This window comes from Acinonyx jubatus, chromosome B4 (assembly GCF_027475565.1).
Source record: "Acinonyx jubatus isolate Ajub_Pintada_27869175 chromosome B4, VMU_Ajub_asm_v1.0, whole genome shotgun sequence".
NCBI lineage: Eukaryota > Metazoa > Chordata > Mammalia > Carnivora > Felidae > Acinonyx > Acinonyx jubatus.
This window is the reverse complement of record NC_069387.1, coordinates 2406150-2418979: the sequence shown is the minus strand read 5'-3', so window position 1 is coordinate 2418979 and position 12830 is coordinate 2406150. Positions and strand designations below refer to the sequence as shown.

The 12830-nt window shown below is 42.1% G+C and overlaps 1 non-coding gene across 1 annotated transcript; it reads right to left on the bottom strand.

Moving 5' to 3' along the window:
- Positions 1-11201: 11201 nt before the first annotated feature.
- TRNAR-UCG (transfer RNA arginine (anticodon UCG)) lies at positions 11202-11286 on the bottom strand. The gene has a single exon. It is a non-coding gene; the product is annotated as a tRNA-Arg (tRNA).
- Positions 11287-12830: the final 1544 nt, after the last annotated feature.

Below are 12830 nucleotides of genomic sequence, written 5' to 3'. Positions count from 1 at the left end.
AAGAGACTTGCCAGGATTGGACCCCCGCCCCCCTGCTGGTCTCGGGGTCGCTGCCAGCATGACGCCTCTTCTTCCTCCCGACCGGAAAGTGCCTCTGTCAACAGAACACGTTGTCCCTGGATGGTGGTCCCCGATTGGAGGGGCTGAAACGAAGCTGTTGACATCTAGCTCATAATCAAAACGCGGAAGCCAGATAAATACAGCTCAAACCACAATGGGGGAAAAATCCGTGGGAGAGGCAGAAAGCAGAGAATGCTTGAAATATGGTTGTGAATGACGTACGCTTATCATATTCCGTGTTACTGTAGTGCTTTCCAGTGCACGAAACCTATGGAAAAGGTAAACGTAGGTAAATATACGTCAGCTCGTAAAAATACGATACATGGCATTTCATTTCGTTTCCTCTTACGGGATTTTATCACTTTTCTTCCACAGGTGAGGCAGGTAAGGTGAGAGTCTCAGGTGCAGTCCCAGTGAGGTTCTCTCGAATTCCCTGTCCAGCTGTGTCCACTACAGCGTATGTCTCCATATACCTCGGGCATTATTAAATGATTCTCCTTTCAGGGGAGACGCGAACTGGGTGATGAACTGCCCGAGTGGTAAGCATTTCTTTTTTATGACACCAACATAAAAGGCCACACGCAGAATATGATCATTCATGTATTTTTTAAAAACTTTTTAATGTGTATTCATTTTTGAGAGACAGAGCACGAGCAGGGGAGGGGCAGAGACAGAGGGAGACACAGAATCGGAAGCAGGCTCCAGGCTCTGAGCTGTCAGCACAGAGCCCGACGTGGGGCTCGAACTCAGGAACTGTGACATCATGACCTGAGCCGAAGTTGGAAGCTTAACCGACTGAGCCCCCCAGGAGCCCCTGTGATCGTTTATGTATTGATGCACTCCTCAAATGGCCCTGTTGAGAGGAGAAAAAAAAAAAAAAATATATATATATATGGAAGTCCATTCTTCATGAACATGGTATCTCCCCTGCCAGGGGAGATATTTTGGCCTCGTTACCAAAAAAAAGATTTTTTTTCCAAATGTCTATATGTCTATACACACACACACACACACACACACACACACACTGTATAGAGATGTTTGGCTATTTTCAATGATATGATACTAAGTGTAAAACTAGAAATGGTATTGACCCAGTTGGACTTCAGAAAATGGTATCTCCCTGCCAGGGAAGGGTGGAACACGAGTCTTTTAAGTTTTTAAAAAAATTTTTTTTCTTTTAACATTTACTTATTATTGTGAGACAGAGAGGGACAGAGCACAAACAGGGGAGGCGCGGAGAGAGAGGGAGACACAGAATCCGAAGCAGGCTCCAGGCTCTGAGCTGTCAGCACAGAGCCCGACGCGGGGCTCGAACTCACAAACTGCGAGATCATGACCTGAGCCAAAGTCAGTCGCTCAACTAACTTAGCCACCCAGGCACCCCGAGTTTTTTTTAATGTTTATTTTTGAGAAAGAGAGATAGACAGAGTGAGCAGGGGAGGGGCAGAGAGACAAGGAGACACAGAATCCGAAGCAGGCTCCGGGCTCCAGGCTGTCAGCACAGAGCCTGGCCCAGGGCTCGAACTCATGAACTGCAAGATTATGACCTGAGCTGAAGTCAGAAGCTTGACTGACTGAGCCTCCCAGGCGCCCCACAACAGTGAATCCTGATTAAGCTTTGAATTTTGCCACTTAGATTCCCCCCCAGCTTTATTGAAGTATAATTGATACAAAAAACTGATCATTGTAACATATACAATTTGATGGGCTTGGGTTTATGCGTATACTCGGGAAGCCATCACCACAATCAGTATTCCAAACGTATCTGTCACCGGCAAGCTTCCTGGGACCCCTTCTGTGGTTTGTGCCTGTGATAGGAGCACTTTACGTGGGCTCTACCCTCTTAGCAGATGTTCTCAGTGCACAACACAGCATGTTAAACGTAGGCTCCATGATGCACAGCGGATGCTTAGAATCAACCATCGGGCATAACTGAACCTTTCTGTCCCCAGTCCCCCTTGTACAGCTCCTGGAAATGACCTTTCTACTCTCTGCCGCCACGAGTGTGGCTGTGTCGATACCTCATACGCTTGGAACCCTGCTGTATTTGTCCTCCTATGTCTGGGCTATTTCACTGAGCATAATGTTCTCCAACAAACTTTGAGCTTTAGCTTTGGGGGTGATATAAAGCTTCCATTTGTGCAAAGACTTGCTCATTCTGTGTATCAAAATCCAGACTCAGCGTTAACCTGACGTATGAATACTGCTACAAAACAAGCAGCCACAAGGGTCAGTGGCTGACAATGAGGAGTGTGCACGGGTCTGTTTCTGGGGTGCAAGTCAGAGAACTTGTGGCTGGCGGGTGCCCTCCCTGCCCGGGTGTTGGCTGCCTATTGGCGTGTTCCCATGGTGATGCCAGATGCAAGAAGGACCAGGCAGAACCCAGAGGACCTGAAGCCTCGTCCTGGCCCTGCTCTCCGTCACGTGCATCGTGCCTATGAGCCGAAGACAGAGAGGCAAGCCGAGTTCCAGGAGTGCGGGAGTAAAATCCCCATCTTCAGAGGAGTTGAGCAGTTACTTGCCACTGTGGCTGCTGGTCGGGGCAAGAACGGGGCCTCCAAGACCGCCAACCTACTACCCTCGGCCTCTCTGATTCGGAAAATCAACCTGCTTGCCTGCTGACATGTAGCATGTCCTGACCTGACATGCATGACCTGAACAAAGATCGTTACCTTTTCCTTTGTGCATAAAAGAAAAATATAAATGAAAATAAATTTATGAGTTAACTCCTACCCACTTCCCAGATTTTACAGTTTCAATATATACTTTTATATACTTAACCCATCTTTCTGATTAATGAAACTATACATATACATTGTAGAACATTTGGAAGATTTTTTAAAGTTTCTGAATATCTTAAATATGGTAGTTATGAGGATAAACAAAAGATACTGTAACCTTTTTTCTGCGCACGAGTAAGAGCTTTAACTTACATTGTATGTTGACATGATTCTAACAAAAAGAGAGAAATTATTTGCCTAAGTTCTTCCGGACGCTCCTTAGGATATATGAGTGTGCAATGTAATGAGTCGGGTACTATAATAAGCCTGAGTGTATGTATATGCTCCCGTTGAAAATTCTCTCAGGAAATCAAATCATGGAATTTTGTGGGAAGTTAAAACCACCTGGTATAATCAGCTAGGCTACCACATGCACAGTAGACTGGTGGGGATCATAATCATATAATCCAGGAATGCAGCTTGTGGGGCCAATTGCATAACTGACTCATGAAAATGAACAGTGTCTCCTTTACGAAACCGGAACAAGAATCAAAAATTTTTAAAAAATTTGTTTTAATGTTTTTTATTTATTTTTGAGACAAAGAGAGACAGAACATGAGTAGGGGAGAGTCAGAGAGAGAGAGGGAGACACAGAATCCGAAACAGACTCCAGGCTCGGAGCTGTCAGCACACAGCCCGACGCGGGGATCGAACTCACGGACCATGAGATCATGACCTGAGCTGAAGTCGGACGCTTAACCGACTGAGCCACCCAGCCACCCCTGTATTTCACAGAATTTTAAGTAGGTAGAAACTTTTTTGAGAAGTAGCTTAAGAGGTTAACACAATCATACAGAAGGCAAGCAACGGAACACGATACCGACTTTTCGGCTTTGTTGCCAATATTATCTTCCCAGTTTTGAGAAGGCTACATGCAATGCCATCCGTGCGACAATTATCACACTGGCCCTGATAATGATGGTCAAGCACTCTGCCTGCTGTGATGCCGTCCGAGTCATTGTCTCTTCCCCTAGCTGGAGAAGAGGCTGAGGATGTTCCGCACATCTGCCAAAGGTACACTGAGAAATGAGATGCCGTTGTGTTTCTTATAGCCCACTCTGCGGTTCATTTTAATCTTCACAGCTGAGACATAATTTACTTTTTAATTTCCATTTATCTAGTGGTGTCATAATTGGGAAAAATAAGCCCTCTGATTATTAACGTAGTTTGTAGAGAATATAAATGAAGTGATTTCTTTGGATAGGAAAACCCATGCAGGGGACACACTCTGGGTGAGAGGAAGTCAGCCATGATGAGTTTTGAAATAACCTTTCATTTTCCATTTAGAACACTGCTTGCTTTTATAGGCGGGAAGGTGGCTGGGGATGTTCAGGGTGGGGGCCAGTGCAGGGAACACATCTTCCAAGTAATGTACATGGTACACGGCGTAGATAAGTGTACATATATATTAAGTGTATACATTATGCATACTTCATGGATGTACCATAATTTATATCTATATTAATGGTGTTGATGTAACCATGCATGTATACTGCCCATATTTATATATGTAATGCATACTATATGAGTATAAAACATACAAATTATATATAAATATTTTATGATATATATAAAGGTATGATATATAATTATGTCTTATTTTTTTAATGTTTTTTAATGTTTATTTATTTTTGTGACAGAGAGAGACAGAGCATGAGTGGAGGAGGGGTAGACAGAGAGAGGGAAACACAGAATTCGAAGCAGGCTCCAGGCTCTGAGCTGTCAGCACAGAGCCCGACGTGGGGCTCGAACTCACAAGCTGTGAGATCATGACCTGAGCCAAAGTCAGACGCCCAACAGACTGAGCCACCCAGGCACCCCTATAATTATGTTTTAAAACTTGATTTTAGTGATAGTTGTATAACTCTACGAAGTTACTAAAAAATCATTTAATTGGACCCTTACAAGTATACCCCAGTAAAGATGCCAATGAATGTATAATTGTAAAAACCACCAAAAAATATAATTATATATAAATATGGAAATATTATATATCATATATTTTTTGTAAATACAAACATGTATGATATATATATGTATGTGTAAGCTTATATGTATATAGCCTTACATGTTACATAATTATATATTCTATATATTTAAAGCTATGTCCCTTATCCACTATGCCTATTTATGGAATAAATACCTGAATTTTGCAATTTGAAAATCATTTGTGTGATGTTGACTGCATAAACTTTTGTGTTAAGGTTGGTTGTAAACACACATAATAAACTTTATTAGGGGAACTTCACATCCAGTGAAATACTAGTGTTTCAGATTGAAAAGTTCCTAGTTTTGTTTTTTTTATAGCTTGTCTATAACTTGGCTTATTGGCCTCTTAAATTATTTATTTATTTATTTATTTATTTATTTATTTATTTATAGCTTATTTATTTATTTTGAGAGAGAGAGAGAGAGAAAGAACACATGAGCAGCAGAGGGGCAGAGAGAGAGGGAGAGAGAGAATCCTAAGCAGGCTCTGTGCTGTCAGCCCAAAGCCCGACACGGGGCTCAAACTTACTAACCAAGAGATCATGACCTGAGCCAAAATCAAGACTCAGACTCTTAACTGACTGAGCCACCCAGGCACCTCAAAATTTTTATTTATTATTCTAAAGCCCCCTTATATGTTTTCCTTCCCTCCACGGATTTTTAGCTTTCGATTACCATTGATTTCCTGCTGCCTGTCTTGTAGGAACTGTGAGGGGTCGGGCAGGGACCTGGCTTGGCCACCTGCTGGCCTTAGAACAGGGACGTTCCTTTTACCTCTCATGGCGTTTTTTTTTCTCAAGTGAATAATGAAGGCTGTCCTAGTGTGTCATTTTTAAGGACTATTTTAATTCTAATATTCTACAGTAGTAGGATTCTTGATTGATTTTTATTTGGTTATATTATTTATGTTTTTGTTCATTCTGAGAGGTAGCACAGCACAGATATTGAGCTCAGATCTGACTGACTCAAGTGTTTGCTGGCCGTACAACATCGGGCAAGTTGCCTCTGGGTCCGTTCCTTCATCTGGAAGGTGGAGATGGTAATAATAGGCTTTTTATGATGATGAAATGGGTTAATACATGTAAATCTCTCAGGGACAATGTTGGTTGTAAATGTTATATATACATTGGCTATAATTACGAATTATAATAAAAATATATATTGAATATGATCTTTTGCATATATATATTAAACCTGATTTTCAAGTTAATGCTTTATTTTCAACTCTGTTCCTTATGTGGAGTTTTCTTATAACAAAGCAGTGTTCCTGACCCAGCACTATATTGCCCTTTCTCTAATTTATTGGGCGATTTGGTTGAACGAAGTGCTCAAACACAAACGAGGGAGAGTAGGAGATTTGGCCTCGTCCAGTGTCTTGCTTTGGCCCACAGCACCCAGCTCAGTGAGATGCGCCAGTTCTGGGTCTGGACCTCAAGCTACCCCGTGAGGCTGCCCTCCCTTCTGATCTCCCCTCCCGCCTTGTCGCGAGAGCTGGCCTGGGCAGGCCTTCTGGAGACGAAGATACAGATGAAGCAGACCTTGGCTGCCCATTCCTTGTAAGCAGAGTCCATCTGGGTCGACCCAGTGTGAGAGGGAATAGCCAGACTGGAAGGGCTCCTGGCCTTGCCCGAGCTAGATCGTGGGCCCTCCAATCAGTCACTAAATGAGTACCCTTGTTTCAACCCCCTGCACCCTGGATGATGTAATACAGCATCATGGAGGCAAATAGAAATGTCTAGAGTAGCAGAATAAAGAGTAAGTATGTTTATATCAACCAGTGCTACTAACAGAATAATTCTGTGAGCTAATGAGCACACAAACGGAAACACGCAAGGATGTAAGGAGCATATGCAGTGTTTTATGCAGGAGAGTTTAAAACCCAGACAAGTCTAGACAGTGTGTTAAGTATTCACAGAGTTGAACCTGACTTCATGTGTATGATTAGCTAAGAGGATTTAACACATGATTTAGCACAAAGATGTGCATGGATAGGAGCCCATGAAGCATGTTAAATTGCTATATTCTCTTTTGATATTTTAGAGCCTCCGATTCTCGGGAGAAACGCTACCCAGTTCCCGTTTTGGAAGGCACTTCAGGCCTGTTTTGGCAAGGCTGGGGAACAAAAGAAGGCGAGGAATATGAAGGCTCTTACTCGATTTTTCCAAATGTTTTCAGCGTTTTTGTGTTCATCCCAAGAAGAAGAGAGAAGACAAATGAAAAACAGGAAAATGACTAATTGAATGAAAAACAACGTGACTCATCAGCAAAATGTCTTCTTAGCCCACATCTTCCAATTGACTGATAAACTAAATCCCCCATTCAAGTGAGTTCTGCAGTGTGATCTAGGTGGTTAGACATCTCGTTCAGGGAAGGTTCATCTTAAGCAGCGTGACCACTCTTTCTGGTCCATCTTCCACCATTGGGATTAAAGCTTTACAGAAACTCTATTTTCAAACAGAAATTCCACTTCTTGATATCAAATAGTCAGTGAGGTTGGGATACTTTCTTTTTAACTATGGTTGACTTCATTTAAGGAAAATTAAAACAGAGAAAGAGAGGGGGGAGGAAAGGATCACTTTCAAGTGCACATACAGCAATCACCAGTACAGGCCATGATCTGGTTGACCAAACAAAATTTAGCGAATTTTAAAAAAGTAAAACCCTCCAGATTTACATTTTCTGATCGTACTGTGATTAAACAAACTGCCAATAACAGAAAAGTAGGAAAATCTCCCAACACTTGGAAATTAACAAAACTACTTTAAAACAAACAACCAACCAACCAAACAAACAAACCCATGTTTCCATGGAGCAGTCTCCAGAGAAATTAAAAGTGATTTTGAACTGAATGAAAATGAAAGCACACCATGTCAACATTTTGAGACAAAATATTTAGAGGAAATCTATACCATCAAATCTATACCATTAAATACTTGCACTGCAAAAGTAGAAAGGTGTCAGATTAAAAACGCAGTCTTTGGGGCACCTGGATGGCTCAGTCGGTTAAGCTCTGACTCTTGGTTTCGGCTTCAGTCATGATCTCGGCTTCCTGGGTTTGAGCCCTGTGTCAGGCTCTGTGCTGGTGGCACGGAGCCTGCTTGAGATTGTCTCTCTCTCTCCTCTCCCTCTGCCCCTTCCCCCACTTGTGCTGTCTGCGTGTCTCAAAATAAATAAATAAATACACTTAAAAAATTCAATCTTCCATTTTAAGCGGCTTGGAAAAGAACCAAGCAAACAGCACCGGTTGGTTCTGGAGCCAGCAAGTGGATGGGATGGTCCCCACCCATGGCTGCTGAGCTGTAGCACACATGTCAGGGAGGTGTCAAAAGTTTTGTTACTCACCTAACGTGTCTTCCTGGGAGAGCGCAGTGGCTCCCAAGTGGGTCTGAAGTGGCTTGAGGCTGTGGGGAGAGGGGCTGGCTTGCAGTGCTAATCTTGTTTGTCACGTGGGCTGGGGTAGGGTTCCCACCCCCGGGCACAGGACTTGGAGGAACATTCCACTGAACAAGATGTGTGGAAGTCCAGTCAGCGCGCAAGAAGACACTCAGCACCATCATACATAAAGAACACAAAGTAAAGCAGGACAAGTCACTTCCCCCATCCACGTACTAGAATGGCCACAGTGGAAAATAATAGCCTTTGTGGGTGTTTTTGAAAAGATGATCCTCCATTCATTGTAAGCCCCTTGGCTCAGTCTCCAGAGACTTTGAACGAGTCTCTTTGCACATTCTGACCAGGTTGGTGGATGTTTCTCCTGGGGAGAGGTTTCACTCATGTCTGGGTTTTTTTTGTCCTTATTTCCTTTATTTCTGCGACTACCTTCAGTGTATCCTTTCTTCTCATGTTATAAAATTTACCTTTTTCCCCAAAATACTGATTTCAGGAAGAGGTTTTTTTTGTTTGTTTTTTCCTTTCAGTATCATTCAAGCTGAGTATTCATTAATTTTCCTGAAGAGACCTCTTTTTCAACCCATACCTCCTTTTAAAATAGTATTCCATAGTAATAATATAATCGATTTGTAAATCAATAAATGTGTGAAGATAATAGAAGACCCAGAAAAGAATACATTACTTCCTCTGCATTCAGGATCTCCAACCTTCCAGGGGCACCTGGATGGCTTAGTCGGTTAAGTGTCAGACTTTGGCTCTGGTCATGATCTCACAGTTCGTGGGTTCGAGCCCCACGTCAGGCTCTGTGCTGACAGCTGAGAGCCTGGAGCCTGCTTCGGATTCTGTGTCTCTCTCTCTCTTCCCCTGCCCTGCACATGCTCTGTCTCTCTCTCTCTCTCAAAAATAAATAAACATTAAAAAAAAATCCCCAACCTTTCAGGCACCAAACCCTTGTCTTGCACCTGTACGAATTTACTCTGAAATATTTAGTAAGCCATCTTTATTATCAGACAGAGGCTGAAAGTGTGGGTATTTCTGAGAAAATTATCTGAGGACTCCCCAAAACTGAGAGAACTTCAACAGCCACAAGAATATGTGCCTGAGAGACAGCACAGCAAGTTTCCCAGGGAGGGATATTTGAAGACATGACACTTCTTTCATTTGGGTGATGGCTTTTTCTTCCTAATCTGGTAGCTGTTCCATACCCTGAAATGGTCTGTCGGTCATCATCCATGACAGCATTTACCATTTCAAATTCAGACCCTGCCTTGGGGCACCTAAGTGGCCCAGTCAGTTGAGCATCTGACTCTTGATTTCGGCTCAGGTCACAATGCCAGGGTCCTGAGTCCCTCTTTGGGCTCTGCACTGACAAAGCAAAGCCTGCTCAGGATTCTCTCTCTCTCTTTCTCTCTGTTCTGTCTTCTCTTTCTCTCCCTCTGCCCTTCTCCCCAGCTCATGCTCTCTCTCTCTCTCTCTCAAAATAAATAACCGTTTAAAAATAATAAAAATAAAAAAAATTCGACCCTCCAAATACTTGGCGTGCTTTATTATTATGTTTTCCATCACTGGTTAGCTTTCTTAAGTGATAAAATAAATATGGGTCATAGATTATAATTCTAGGTGAATTTCTCTGAATTATTTGTTACATGGATTTTTAGAAGCAGCATCAAAAACTAGAATTGTGATCGTGTGAACAGGGAGTAATTGATCCTACCTGTTTATTTGAATGAGACGTGCTGGTTTCTAAGAGGTTGTCTATTTTAGGGATTATCTCAAGTTATGTAAATTTCATGGCCTCACTGTCCTCAACATGAAGTGGGAAGTGGCAATGGTTCACACCATTGCATCTAGCTTATTCAGTCTTGCTATTCCAGTCAGAATTCACAAAACCACGTTACAACAGATATATAAATTAGCAGTACAGGAATTATGAGCACATCTCAAGAGCAGGTTCCAGGTGGCCGGTTAGTTAGGTAGAATGTTATACTTTAGGATTGGGCCTGGATGCGTTGCTGTGCTAAGACAGGCCCGGGGGGGTCACTTAGCTTCCAAGGTTGTGTCTGGAGGACAGACACCACCACTGCAGCCACAGTTGGGCACGTCCAAGGGATCAGACAGTGGCGAGGAGGCTGGAGGGTCTCCAAATGAAATGGTATCGTGTACACGGCCCCCATCATGACCGATGGAATGGGGCTGTGGCAAGTTGGCATATATTTGTGTGACAAGATGTTCATCATGCAATTGTTTAAATTTTGTGTTTGGTTTAATAATTTAACAATGTGTTAGGAAAGCTTTTGTGTGTATATATATATATATATATATACACACACACACACATATATACATATATATACACACATATATGTATATATACATACATGCATATATATACACACATATATGTATATGTATATACATACATATATACATACATACATACATATACATATGTATATGTATATACATATATGTATATGTGTATGTATATACATATATGTATATGTTTATATTTATACACACACACATGTTTTTTACTTCAGGAGCCACATGACTTTGAGGTTTTCCTAGACTTTACTTTTAAAAAATGTTTTAACGTTTTTTCATTTTCGAGAGTCAGCACATGAGCAGGGGTGGGGCAGAGAGAGAGGCAAACACAGACTCTGAAGCAGGCTCCAGGCTCTGAGCTGTCAGCACAGAGACTGAGGCGGGACTTGAACCCACAAACCATGAGATCATGACCTGAGCCAAAGTCAGATGCTTAACAGACTGAGCCACCCAGGCGCCCCCAGACTTTGTTTTTTAAGTCAGTTTTAGGTTCACAGTAAAGGTATGCAAGAATATACAGAGATTTCCTTTTTTTTTTTTTAACGTTCATTTATTTTTGAGAGACAGAGAGAGAGCATGAGTGGGGGAGGGGCAGAGAGAGAGAGGGAGACACAGAATCTGAAGCAGGTTCCAGGCTCCACGCAGTCAGCATAGAGCCCAAGGTGGGGCTCGAACCCACTAACCGTGAGATCATGACCTGAGCCGAAGTCAGACGCTCAACCGACTGAGCCACCCAGGCACCCCTATAGAGATTTCTCATATGCCCCCTGTGCCTGCACACATACACAGCCTACCCCCTTATCAACGTCCCCCACCTGATGGTACATTTGTTACAATTGATAAACCCACACTGATGTGTCACTGTCACCCAAAGTTCCCAGTGTATGATAGGGCGCACTCCTGGTGTTGTGCATTCTGGGGCTTTGAACAGATGCTTAAGGACATGCGTCCACCATCGTACTGTCCCACAGAGTAGTTCCACTGCCCTAGAAACCCTGTGCTCCACCTGCTCATACTCCCACCCACATATATTTTATAAAGATATATTTCCTTTCATGTAGATGACTGCTTTTTTCCTAATTCAAGAAATATAATATATACATATTAATATATGTAATATTAAAACAAAATATCATATATACATATTAAAACTATGACAGACTATTGTTCAGTCTAAAACATATCCTCTTTGATCCTAGTTTTTCTAAATGCACTAACAGAAATTACAGGTAAGAAATTATGTCTATATCATTTAGCCAGGATTCTAAAAATGAATTAACAATTATTCAGGAACTTTGCTCTTTGAGACAATTACTATGTTGACGTATGACACTAATAAGCTCTTACTTTTCACTGAGATCGAAAGGGAGGCTTGTTTGCGATGTTATTTATGAAATCGATAAGAAACTAGCGTGATGGTCAAGAAGGCGCTTGTATCTCGGTAAATTAATACACCGACAAGATTTCTTTCTTTGAGGGTAACTTTCTGTGCCGTGAAGCTCACCGTTGTTCTATGGAATCATGAAATTCTCCTCGAAAGTTCTCCATTTCATGTCAGATGTTTTAATGAGCAATATCTATCAGCATGCACGTTTGCGAAAGAAGAAAGCCCGGGACGTCTGGCGAAGATGGTTCTCCTTGACCGCTCTCCTAGTTCCCTGTAGGAAGGAGTCAAGGGGGGCATTACATGGAGCGCGGTGTTCGTGTGTGGAGGAGGCCGGCCCGGCGATCAACATTAGCTGGTTAAATACGCACAGTAAACAGCCACAATTTTGTCTTTACAAAGATACATTGAGCAGCAGTGCCCTTTAGGGGTTACAGAGAGCAGAACTGAGCTACTAAAAATGGAAATTTATTCCTCAACATATTGCTGCTTTAAATGGGGAATATTCTGATGTCTCTAAGGCTCTTCTGGATAATTTTATCAGTTTATGACCCTAATACTTCAAGGCCACGAAATAGCTTTTCCTTTTTTTTTTCTTCTTTAGAGAAAGTTAGGGTATGTCATCTTTTCCATGAGTGCTGTTTCTCTGTCATCCAAGGTTTCGTCCCTTGATCTAATTAAAAGTATGCCACATTATTTGGCAGAATGGCAGCGCCTGCCTTCTAATACAGAAGAAAGCCACGTAAAAATGAAACGTGATCAGTAAGTCACCAAAGATGTTTATGGAATTTTCTTTACCGACTTTTTTCTTTAACACGAGCATATTTCTATGGCTTTTTTTGGCGCTGCTCTGGTCTCTTGTGTATTAAATGGCTCGCGCAATGTTTAATGAAATAAGC